Source organism: Peromyscus maniculatus, chromosome 4 (assembly GCF_049852395.1).
Source record: "Peromyscus maniculatus bairdii isolate BWxNUB_F1_BW_parent chromosome 4, HU_Pman_BW_mat_3.1, whole genome shotgun sequence".
Classification (NCBI taxonomy): Eukaryota; Metazoa; Chordata; class Mammalia; order Rodentia; family Cricetidae; genus Peromyscus; species Peromyscus maniculatus.
Window position 1 is genome coordinate 129,919,605 of NC_134855.1, and position 12,691 is coordinate 129,932,295.

The 12,691-nt window shown below is 51.2% G+C and overlaps 1 long non-coding RNA gene across 1 annotated transcript; it reads left to right on the forward strand.

Moving 5' to 3' along the window:
• The first annotated feature begins 4,968 nt into the window (after positions 1–4,968).
• Positions 4,969–12,691, forward strand: LOC121828897 (uncharacterized). Its single transcript, XR_013050862.1, has 3 exons — positions 4,969–5,149; positions 11,933–12,058; positions 12,146–12,691. It is a non-coding gene; the product is annotated as an uncharacterized LOC121828897 (long non-coding RNA).

Genomic DNA, 12,691 nt, shown 5'->3' on the forward strand with positions numbered 1-12,691 from the left:
CCATGAGACTGGCCTGTGAGCACTCTGTGGGGCATTTTCTGATTGTTGGGTGATATAGCATGGCCCTGCCCACTGTGGGTGGCACCATCCCTAGGCACGTGGGCTGCATAAGAAAGGTAGCTGAGTGTGAGCCGGAAGCAAGCCAGCGTGTAAGCCGTGTTTGTTCCTCTGGGGTTTCTGCTGCAAGCTCCTGCCTCGGTTTCCTTGGTGGGCTGTAACTTGTAAGATGAAATAAACTTTTTCCTCCCTAAGTTGCTTTTGGTTATGGTGCTTAACACAGAGACAGAAATCATACTAGGACTAGGGCAGGTAAAGGTGCTTTTCCGAGCATGGGGGCTTATGTCAGATCCTGGGCAGCCACGTAATGCAAGGAGAGAACAGACTCCAACACATGTGTACCGAAGCACATCCGTGAGTGAGCTGTCATGTGCAGTCTCTCAGGGTTATTATGCACACACACATAGTAGAAAAACAATGTAAAAAAAAAAACATTCTAAAACTGCCACACACGGCTTGCATGTAGCGTTCCTTCTCTATGTAGGCATGAGATAAATTTGGGCTTCTATTACTGGGTCCATCTAGAAGACACAGGCTTTGTGCATCTTAATTTTCTGTCTATCCATTTATTCATTAACTACAAATTTCACTGTATGGTAGACATTCTTTGGGACTTCGGCTACCTCCTCAGGACATCTGTACTGCCACTTAACACTGACATGGGAGTCTGACTTCTAAGTTTATTTTTTAATTTATCTTTTCGTGTGTGTGTGTGTGTGTGTGTGTGTGTGTGTGTGTGTAAGAGAGAGAGAGAGAGAGAGAGAGAGAGCGCTTATGTACCCCACATGCATGCAGAATCCTGAGGAGCAGAAGAGGGCATCAGATATCCTTGAACTGCAGTTACAGACAATGGTGAGCTGCCATGTGGGTGCTGGGAATTGAACCCGGGTCCTCTGGAAGAGCAGCCAGTGCTCTTAACCCCTGAGCTGTCTCTCCAGCACCCTGACTTCTAAATTCAAATGCATATATTTTAAAGTCACTTTTGAGGTACAATTTACACACAACAAAATGATCTCATTTTAGGTGTTAGAAAACTTGTTTTTTTGTTTTAATTTTGTTTACTTAGTTTATTAGTTTATGTATGTGGGTATTTTGCCTCCATGTGTTTCTGTACACCATGTGCTTGCCTGCTGCCCACGGGAGGACAGAAGGTGACAGATCCCCTGGAACTGGAGGTACAGATGCTTGTGAGCTGCCATGTGGGTGCTGGGAATTGAACCCAGGCCCTCTGGAAAAGCAGCCAGTGCTCTTGACTGCTGAGCTGTCTGTCCAGCTCCAAACATTTTGACAGACATACACAGTCATAGAACCACAGCGGCAGTCAAATGCAGAGCATAGAGGTTACCCCCTGAGTGAAGCCCCCAAATCCCTTCGACATAATGTATGGAGGGATGCAGCTCAGTGGTAGAGCATTTGCCCAGCATGTGTGAGGTTCAGGGTTCAGTCCCCAGCACCACACAGAGCAAGAGGACAGCCGAAAAGCCAATGGAAGGGGGAAGTCAGAAGCCTCGTCACATCCCACGGAAACTGAGCACAGGAATGACATGGAAACGAGATGCACACGCATCAGGGTCAGATCCTAATAAGACAATGTCTGCAGAAGCTGAGAGCCCGGATGAGAGAGCACAAAAGCTCGAGAGATGATGGCCACTGGGTAAAAACTGCGCAAGCCTGATGATCTGAGTGGCCTGGTGACAGGCACACAGCAGACCCCCAACAATGATCTATTGACATTGAGTGGAGAGCTATAAAAATGAAACAGAAGGCGGACTGGTAAAATACATGCCACACATGCATGAAGACCTGAGTTCGATCCCCTAGAACCCACTTTAAAAAGCTGGGTGGCACACATTTGTAATCCCAGTGCTGGGGATGAAGGGACAAGCAGATTCCTGGGGCTTGCTGGCTAGCCAGCCTAGCCAAGTTGTCAACCCCAAGCCAGTGAGAAACTGTATCCAAAAAACAAGATTAATGGTTCCTGAGGAATAACACTCCAGGTTTACCTCTGACCTCCACATGAAAATGCACACACACACACACACACACACACACACACACACACACACACACAAAAAAAAAAGACTCAGACACCCATGTCCTTCTCATGATACTGAACTGTTGCTCTAACAATCTGCCCGTGCTAATCAAGGAAGGCTTCCCAGAGGAGGCGGCCCGTGAACAGGAACTTGACAGAGTGCATTCTCCTACTTACCAGACAGATAGGGAAATAGAAGCACAGAGAAGTAATCAAACTTGTTCAAGGACACGCAGGAGGAAGAGAGAAACAGGGGCTAGACAGAACCCAGCCCTCGGGGTCCCAACCCATTCCTCCCAAGCGCCAGGTGGGTCCTAGAGCAGCAGGCAAGAGGGGACCTGGGGAGAGACTCCCAGCCAGAGTCTGGAATCCATTTGCCAGGCCAGCAGTGTTTTCCCAGGGAGAAGTGAGAGGCCCTGGCCTGCCCCCTCCCCAACACCATCTGTTGCCTGTTTATTTATTTATACTTAAGTCTCACCCTCCAGCCCTGCTGGGGGCACCAAACATACCAGCATCCCTGCAGAGATGGCTAAGGGGCCGGAGGGACTGCCAGACCCGTAGGATTGGGCCTAAAGGGTTCATGCCCCAGCATGGCTGCCCCTACTGTGACGCTGCCTTACCTTAGTTCATGCTAGAGGTCCCCGTGTGAGCTTGGAAGGGCAGAGCCAGCACAGCATGGTGGCCTGAGCCCAGCGTGGCCACCATCAGCCAAAGACTGCTGCCCAGTTCAGTGGCTCTGCTCCATTCCATCTCTGCAGGGTCAGCTCACACATCATTGAAGGCCCACCAAGACACGGCCCCTGTGCCCTCTCCAGGACCCTCCCCCCAGGCCCTGGCCTTGTGGAGGTTAGTGATGCTGCTGCTCCTGGGGTCAAGATTGTCCGCTCATCTGCAGGGAAGGCACAGGGACATGAAGCAGTGATTTCACCTCTGTTCCCCGGAGGTCGCCCTGGTACCGGCTGCCTGCCACAGTGGCACCAAATGCAAACTTCAGGAAGCTGGATCCCACTGTTCACTAACCCCAGTACACTGAAAGTCTAGCTGGGAAGAAAGCCCAGGCTGCCCCAGGGCTTCTCGGTAGTCACCCACTCCAGCCCTCTACATACAACCTTCCTCCTCTTGATCTATAAAGCCAGGGTACCTTCTGCCTTTCCCAGAGACCTTCCCGGGGTCCTTTCCTGGTTTGAGCCTTACTCTATTTTGAGTGCCGTCCTCTCTGTCCCCATTGTCCTCTTTGAGCCGTGGCCTGCTACACAGCCTCCCTTGGACCCCACAGGAGTCCCTGCTTATTTCCCCGAAGCCTGGGTCTCCTCTCTTGCTCACATCGGCTGCTTGAGACTTCCTCCCTCACTGAGGTCCCTATCTTCAGGCAACCCCGTCTCAATGTCCCCTCTGGGCTCAGGCCCCTTTGCATGGTACACAGGGCTAGAATCCCATGGTACCCTCAAAAGGCTTCTTGGAGTGTCATGGGGCATCTGGGCAGACCCCTCATTCTGAGGTCCGTACTGCCCTTTCGAAGCTATGGGAGCAAATGCCTGCAAGGCGAGGGAGAACTGGATGGGTTCACTGCGTCTGGGGGCTTCCACAGCTGGACAGGAAACTGCAATAGGGAGTCCTAAGAAGCCAGCGAAGGGGGAGGGGACATTTGCTGGCCACGCCCCTCTGCCTGCCGGACCCTGTGGAGGCTATTTTCCTCCTCACTCCCCTGGGGAAACTGAGGCTTATGAAGAGCTTCCATCCACCAGTTTTGCAGAAAATCTGCACTGGTTTTGAACTCAGGTTTGCCCCCATATCCCAGCTACTCTCAGCTACACACCCAGGTCTTCCAAAGCAATACTGGCTAAGTCCATTTGCTTCAGGTCCTGCATTGCCCAGGCCTGGTGAGAGGGGGAAAAGGGAATCTCAGGAAGGATGTGAATTGTGGGGGGAGCAGGCAGGTGTCCAGGGTGCTCTGTCTTACCCTCCTCGGTGCTCGATCTCCCATCACAGTGGGCCCCCGGCCCCCGCAGTGCCTCCTCATCTGGCTTCCATGTGCGCATGCTGCACCTGAGTACACAGGCTGGCCAATCTGTCTTGGACTGTCAGAGGATCAATGGGGCTCCCAAGACCCACACAGCAGGGCGCTGGAGGGGAGTCCCTAATGAAAGGCAAGAAGGGGACCTGGCAGGCATAGCCAGGCAGAAGAGAACAGCCAGACTAAGGGTGGGCTCCAAGGTGGAGCCCGTAGCAAGGGAGCCCCCGCCCCTGAAGGCCCAGATCTCAGTGCTGAGACCTGTGGGCTCCCTGTGTGAGGAGGTGGGAGGTGGGCAAGCAAGCTGGTTTCCAGGCTCACGTGGTCTCTGACCTTGAGGACCCGTCATTTACTCTCTCTGAACCTCAGGTTCTTTACTCTTGGAAGTGAAGGGCTGTATAGCTTAGTGGTCGAGTACTTGTCTACATGTGTGAGGGCCTGGACTTCACGCCCAGTAAGGAGGGCCAGGGCAAAGGCTGCACTACCTGGTATGGTACCACAGGGGGTCCTGAAGGCCTATGCCAAATAAGAGTTCTCTTTTTAGGTACAAAAAGGACTCCAAAATTTGAGCAAAATAAAGCAAGGGATAGGAAAATGCTGCATTCAGCTGAGTCTTACAAGCAGACTTATGGGTATTTTAGTTCGCCTGTGTATCTAGAGACGGGGTGGGAGGTGGGGGGTGGGGTAGGGGTGTTGGAAGAGGCCTGCCTGGGCATGGCAGGGAGGCTTGCCTGGCTGCACTCTGCTGAATTCTTGCTCCTTGCTGGCACTTTCTTTGCCCAGATCACAATGACATCTGATGTCATTGAGGCAGGAAGTATGAGAGCCGCCAGGCAGATGCCACCTTCATCGCTGGCCAAACTGAATAGATGAGAAATGGGACGAAGCAGCACCATGTGCCCCTCCCCCCACAGGCTTCCTGCTCTGAACCTAATCATGAACAAATAACAGAAGAATCAACTGATTTGTAGTCTCCAAATATTGTCAAGCAGGGTGTGTCTGAAATCCCAGTCCTGGGGAGGCAGAGACTGGAGCTTCATACCAAGGTACTGCCTCAAAACCAAACGAATGACTGAATCAAGGTTGTAAAAGTCAAAGAAAAGTTAAGAGACTGTTCCAGAGAAAGGAGACAAAAAAGATCTTAAAAACTAAATGAAAAAAAAAATTAAAATAGTCAGGCAGTGGTGTACACGCCTTTAATCCCAGCACTTGGGAGGCAGAGGTAGGCAGGTCTCTGTGAGTTCGAGGCCAGCCTGGTCTACAGAGAGAGATCCAGGACAGCCAGGGCTACACAGAGAAACCTTGTCCCAAAAAAACAGAATGACAACAAAAAAGAAAGAAGCCCTCTACCTCTGGATCTGGATCGGATGTGTCACTGGTTTGCTGGAGGACCTGGGCGGACAAACTGGTAAAGTGTCACATCCGTGTGTCAGTGCCCAGGCTTTGTGTCTGTGGTGTGATCTTATAAGAGTACATTTTTGCTTTCTAGAAAACAGGATGCATGAGTTAACCTATGGCTGGGAGGAACTGTGCCGGCAACTGCTGGCCACTCGGCAAAAACATGCACCGAGCAGAACAACATGGGCATTTAAGGAGTCCGAAGCCAGGGCACACAATGCTTTGGGCAGCCTTCTAGCCTCTCTGTATATCCGACATTGCCAGGCAAAAGCCAGTTGTGGGTGTGTCCAATTGATGTAACGACAATTCAGTATGCCTGGGTGACACCATGTGACTGCATCCCATCCTGACAACCACCCCGGAAGGTGTGACTACCTCCCTCTTTGTGTGGATGACCCCCAGAGGCTGGGTGTCTTGCCCAAAGTCACACAGCTGGAAGAGGTAAAGCTCACAGATAATGATGATGGTGGTGGTGGCGGTGGTGGTGGTGGCAGTGATGGTGGTGGGGTGGTGGTGGTGGTCGTGGTGGTGGTGGTGGTGGTGGTGGTGGTGGTGGTGATGGTGGTGGTGGTGATGGTGGTGATGGTGGTGGTGGTGGTGGTGGTGGTGGTGGTGGTGGTGGTGGGGTGGTGGTGGTGGTGGTGGGGTGGTGGTGATGGTGGTGGTGGTGGTGGTGGTGGTGGTGGTGGTGGTGGTGGTGGTGGTGATGGTGGTGGTGATGATGGTGGTGGTGGCGGCGGTGATGGTGGTGGGGTGGTGGTGGTGATGGTGGTGGTGGTGGTGATGGTGGTGATGGTGGTGGTGGTGGTGGTGGTGGTGGTGGTGGTGGTGGTGGTGATGGTGGTGGTGGTGGTGGTGGTGGTAGTGATGGTGGTGGTGATGGTGGTGGTGGTGGTGGTAGCAGTGGTTGATGGTGGTGCTGATGCTTGTTAGCAGCATGGTTCCTGGAATGAGACTCTCACAGATGGGCTTATTTATAATCCCTCATAAAAGTGCTGGGGAGTCATCAAAGCCTCCCCTGACCACACTCCCTCGCGTCGGCCCAGACACACATGGCCTCAGTAGCAGCTGAAACAGAGGAAGAGGGGAAGGCTCACAGAAGAGAGGACTCCAACAAGGCAGCTTTTGGTGGTTATCACCCATGCCATTGTGGGTCTTTCTGTGATGCAGCTTCCAGAGTCACCTCTGCGGAAAGTAACCCTCCATGTGCCCCACCCCCACCCCAACTGGTTGGGTAAGCAGGACTTGAATGGAATTGCTTCTCTGGTTTGCGGCTGCCTTCTCTTTTGTATGCTAATGAAAAATTCAATTTCAAATGCTTCCTGCATAAAAAGGTGAGCAAAATGGGAGGAATCCTTGTCCTGTTGGACAGCCTACCATAGGTCAGGCTCTGCACTCACATGGGGAAGAAGGAGATAAGCCAGAGCAGTGGTTCTCACCCTTCCGAAGGCAGAGACCTTTAATACACTTCCTCATGTTGTGTGACCCCAAGCAGAAAACTGTTTCACTGCTACTTCATATCCATAATTTTGCCACTGTTATGAATTGTAATGTAAATATCTGATATGCAGGACATTTGACCCTACCAAAAGGTCGTTAAAACTCAAGGGGTCACAACCCATAGGTTGAGGACTCCTGAGCAAGACTCAATTTCTGCCTCCAGAACGAACCAGAAAGGAAGTCCAAAGTCGTGGCTTCCTGGAAAAGGTTTCACTGAGGTTGGAGGCTCTAGGCTGTGTTTTGATGAATGTGTAGGAGCCCCTAAAATGATGAAAAGAGAAAAGGACTCTCCCTGGGGAGAGCAAAGCCTCAAAGGTAGGACCAGTGGATTTCTGGGGTAGCAGCAGCACTATTCAAGGGGTTAGGACAGGAGATGGCAAGGTATGATAACTCATGCCTGTAACCCCAGAACTCCGGAGACTGAGGTCCAAGGTTGGCCACAAGTTCAAGGCCAGACTGGGCTATGGAGTAAAACCCTATCTCATAAAGATGACGAGGAACTTGAGAAGCAGGCAAGAGCACAGGGGGAAAGGACCGACAGCCAGAGTTCACTGCACTGTTCCTAGAGAGCCCAGCTAAGGCCACTTCTCTCCAGTGTGGTCTCCCCTACACTCGCTCTCTGCTTCTGAGTTCAGCTCCTTTTTCAGGTCCGTACACCTGGTTTCATTGTCCTTTCCCATCAATGTCTACTCTCTTCCTATGCCCTAAGCATTGTGGGAAGCCACCTGTGCACCACCGACACAGGGTAGGAATGGTGGCAGTGGCCGTGGCAGTGGTGGCAAAGCCTGAGATTTTGGAATGGGCCTGGCCCTTGCTCCCCTGATGGTCCCTGCCTTAAGGTTTCTATTGCCTCTGTTAGCACCTGCACTCACATACACAATGCCCCCTCCATATACACATAAGTAAAAGTAAAATTGTTGTAGAATACTATTTTAAGATGTGTTACATTCACTTTTGCTGTGGAACATTTGTTTAATGATGCAAAGATATGTTACATTCTTTTATGTTGCATTTGTTTAACTCTGTGAAGCTGTGTTACTTTGCCTGTCTAAAACATCTGATTGGTCTAAGAAAGAGCTGAACAGCCAATGGCGAGGCAGGAGAAAGGATCGGTGGGGCTGGCAGGCAGAGAGAATAAATGGGAGGAGAAATCTGAGAGGATCTAGAAGCCAGCCACCCAGCTACACAGCAAGCCACAGAATAAGAAGTAAAGAAAGGTATACAGGACAAAGACAAAAGTCCAGAGGCAAAAGGTAGACAGGATAATTTAAGTTAAGAAAAGCTGGCTAGAAATAAGCCAAGCTAAGGCCAGGCATTTATAAGTAAGAATAAGCCTCTGTGTATATTTATTTGGGAGCTAGGTGGCGGGTCCTCCAAAAGAACAAAGAGTTAAAAAAAAAAAAAACAACAACTACATAAAATGATTTTTTTTTTTTTTTATAGATAGGGTCTCACTATGTAGCTTTGGCTGTTCTGGAACTCACTCAGTATGTAGACCAAGTTGACATCAAACTCACAGAGATCCTCCTGCCTCTGCCTCCTAAGTACTGGGATTAATGGCATGAGCCACTACACCCTAAAATAAATCTTTAAAAGAAAGAGAAAAAAAATTAAATGTAGACACTTGAGTTTTGTTTTTTGTTTGTTTGTTTGTTTTTTAAGACAAGGTTTCTCTGTGTAGTTTTGGTGCCTTTCCTGGAACTCACTCTGTAGCCCATGCTGGCTTTGAACTCACAGAGATCTGCCTGGCTCTGCCTCTCAAGTGCTGGGATTAAAGGTGTGCACCACCACCACCCGGCTAGACACTTGAGTTTTAGAAAGAAACTTAGTTCCTGACAGATAATCACTGTTGGATCCTGCATGTCCCTGCTGTGCTGTGTTTCTCTCTCTTTATCTTGACAGTTGCTCCTGGGTTTCTATAAGAGACAATTTCAGATCCCTTGGGGTGGCTTAGATGAGATGCCCCTCATGAATCGCATGCATTTGAATACGAGTTGTTAGTTGGTGGCTGTCTGGGGAGGATGAAGAGGCCTTGCTGGAAGACGTGTGTCGCCGATGTGGCTCTCCAGTCCTACCACATTAGTTCCTACCTGGCTCCCTTCCCACTTTCTGGGCCTCTGTGGATCCACTCTGCAGGGCTCCTTAGGCATGTCTTGGTGGCATACAACATCCTGCTGAGTGTATTGTTGCTTTCTACGTGTATAGGTTGTGTGTGTGCAGCCATAAGTTTTCCTGTGTCCCGCCTGGTCCCGCAGCCACTCAGACCCAAGTAAACACACAGAGGCTTATATTATTTATGAACTGGATGGCCTATGGCTCAAGCTTCTAGCTAACTAGCTCTTTCTTCTTAAATTAACCCATTCCTATTAATCTATGTTTTGCCACGTGTTCGTGGCTTACCAGTCTGCTGGCAGCTGCTTCTCCTGGTGGCGGCTGGCGTCTCTCCTGCCCCTCTTTTGTCCTTTCACTATCTCTCTTGGATCTTCCTGCCTGGCTCCATCCTGCCCTGCCACAGACCAATAAAGCTTTATTTATCAACCAATCAGAGCCACACACATTCACAGCATACAGAAAGATATCCCACAGCATATATGTGCTCATGTTCATGTTATCAATGAATGCATACGGTTGTTCCAACACTGCACTCCACTCATGCCCCAGGTATGGGCTTGCTGGGGGCATGGAAGTAAGTTTCTATGGCTATACTGAAATATATACAAATGTCCTTGTTCCCTCAGGAGCATATAAACTGAGGTTTCCAGTCCCCCTCTCCCAGAGGTCTCTCATGAACATCTGATTCAACCCATCTCTGTGATGCTTACTGTTAATTAACTGGCGCCCACTGTGTGCTCTCTGGGCACCAAGAATTTTGTGGTTCCTATCCCTCAGCAGCACTCATTGTTGGTGGCCTGTGTAAGATCCCCAGCTGGGCTTTGTCCCTTGTGCCTGTTCCCACTCACAGGTCCCCAGAGCCTTTCTGTTTACAAAGATTTTGGCGTTTCACACTCTGCAGCCTACCTTGCAGCCTACACTCCTGTCAGCCCCATTTCTCCGAGAAGCAACAGAGACGTGGCACTCTGCTCTGGGCCAGGCACAGCTCTTCCCTACAGATCTGTCTGCCTCACTCCCTCGGTAACTGCAGGATGTTGCAGTTATAAGAAAACTAATTTACAACACAGGAAGGAGCCAGTCCAGGCCCTTGGAGCCCTGGAAGGGCTCTCGGGCAGTTGCCTGGAGATCCTGTTTATGGGCAAGGCTGGAGACAGAGCAGGAAGGAGGGCAGCATGGGAGATGCCTGGGTGTGCAGCTTCAAAGGCTTCCCGGCCTTTCCTGTCCTCAGGGCCCTCAATGCTGCCCCTTCCATGGAGTGTTCTTCAATCCTGGCAATATCAGGCAAGCCCAGCCTCTCCACTGTACCCTTTTCAAAGCTCCATCCACCTCCCCAGACAGAGAGCAGAAAAGACACCAGCATCCCTCGGGTTCCCTCAGTTCATCTTTTACTCAGGGGAGGGTAAGACATGAATAGGTGAAGATTCCCACCATGTATGGCTGGCTTTCTGGGATGGAGAGGATGATGCAGAGCAGAGAGAAGGAATAATGGATGTGTAAATACAGCCTCATGTCTTAGGCAGTTAAGAGCTATGGGGTTAAATACAACAAAGAGAAGGCAACATAGATACTTGACAGATGAGGGACTGGGCCAGGAGGACTCTCCGTGCCATGGAGCACTGTCCAGCACAAGTGCATGGGCCTTTAGCAGAGCACATGGTGTTTGAGGAGCAGCAGAGACCAGTGTAGTTGGAGAACACTGGCAAACAGAGAGAGTGGGACCCGGGAGAGGGGTGCGGGACCCAGGAGAGAGGTGCAGGACCCAGGAGAGAGGTGCGGGACCCAGGAAAGGGGACCATTGCACAGGTCAGGAGCCCTGTGTGGTCATAATCTGGTTGTTGCTCCAGTGATCTGGGAACCAAAGGAGGGTTTTGGGGGGGGGGCATCCAGAGGATTTCTGTGGCCCCCAAGTCAGCAACACACTGCACAGTGAACAGAGTGCAATGGGGGACCATGGACCAACTGGGCTATAGGAATCCTCCCAGGAGAGGCAGGAGCAGGTCCCCATGGTAGCAGTGATTGCATGCATACAAAGCATCTCAACATGACACCAATTTCATCAGCTCGTGCGTTCAGGCTGGGCACAGCAGGGATGGAGCTGTCGTAACCTTAAGGGATCTTGGACCTCAAAGGCTGGATAAGAGTCTACAGGTGACAGTTACAATTGTCAGGGGCCTCGGGACCAGATGATTTAGCAAACAAGACTAATGACAGGGATGCTTCCATGCAGCCGAGCCAGTGGTCTGGGCACCCTCAGAGCACTTGGCCTTTCTGTAGCTCTGTACTCTGAGAACTGGACAGCCAGGGAACCACCTCAAATGTCATCGAGTCACCTCTGGCCCTTTGCGTTGGTCAAAGGCAACAAAGCCCACCCAGACTCGAGTAGAGTGGACACAGACCCCCCCCTCACTTCTCTAGGGGGACCACTTTCTAAAAGCATCACAAACACTTTGCATCTCTGGGACAGCTGAAGACGGCTGTGTGGAATGGTGCTGGAGATACGGCATGGACTTAAAACCGTTTCTGCTCCCAGGGGCTCAGAGCCCAGTGGCCAAACATCTCAGGTGTGTAGGCAGCCCACCTGGTGAGCCAAGGCAGGCTTCTTGGAGGAGGCAAGCACAAGCAGCATCTTAAATGACCATGTCCTTGGGGACAGAGACTGGGGCTGCACATGCGCAGAAATGAGAGAGGGAAAGGTGGTGAGGTAGACCCTGGCACCTGCTGTCTAGGTTGGAACTCTGCATTGCTCTTTACAGTGGGTGACGTGGGGCAGAGCACCCCATCCACGTGCCATAGGTTGACATTTGCCTTGTCTTTTCCAGGTGGGAAATGCCTGTGAGATACCTGCTAGATAGACAGAGTACTACCGTGGGCTCTGCACAGAAGAGGGCATGGGGCAGAGATGCTTGCGGTTTAGAAGAGGGACCTGAGGCACAGGCCAGTGGCTGGTAACAACTCCTCCTGTCTCCGCTCACTTGAGAACAGGTAAGGAAGGGATCACTTCTTCCTTGTATCCTCTTGCTCTGTCTCCTCAGGAATCCGAGGTGGTCTGTGGAAGAGATCACTGGCCGGGAATTGGGACCTCAAAGGTAGTCTGTTAGATCCCTGCTGGCTCTACCCCACCCCCAGCCTGGACTCTCCACAGCCCCTTCAGCGGGAATTCCTCAGTCCAGCATGGAGTTCCGGTGGATTTTATGGGCCAGCCACAAGCAGACAAATGGAGAAGAAAAACATCCCCCTGGAGCCCACTCGCCTCTCAGAACCTCACTTCCGCTCAGCCGGAAGGATGCTGAGCTGTTTTAACCCTGTGTGGGAGGTGACCTCGGAGACGGATTCAAGATCCTCCCTGCCCCCACCCTGAATTGACACTGGTCTTTCCCAAGGCTCTACTTTCCCCCCAAGCATTCGGCAAAGCTGTTTCAAAGGTTGGTGAGATGTCTCGGAGGATGAGGAAACCTGCCACCAAGCCTGACAACCTGAGTTTGATCCTTGGATCATAAACGGTGAAGGAGAGAACTGACTCCTGAGTTGTCTTCTGACCTCCACACAGGCATGATGGCATGCATGTCCAATCCCCCAGT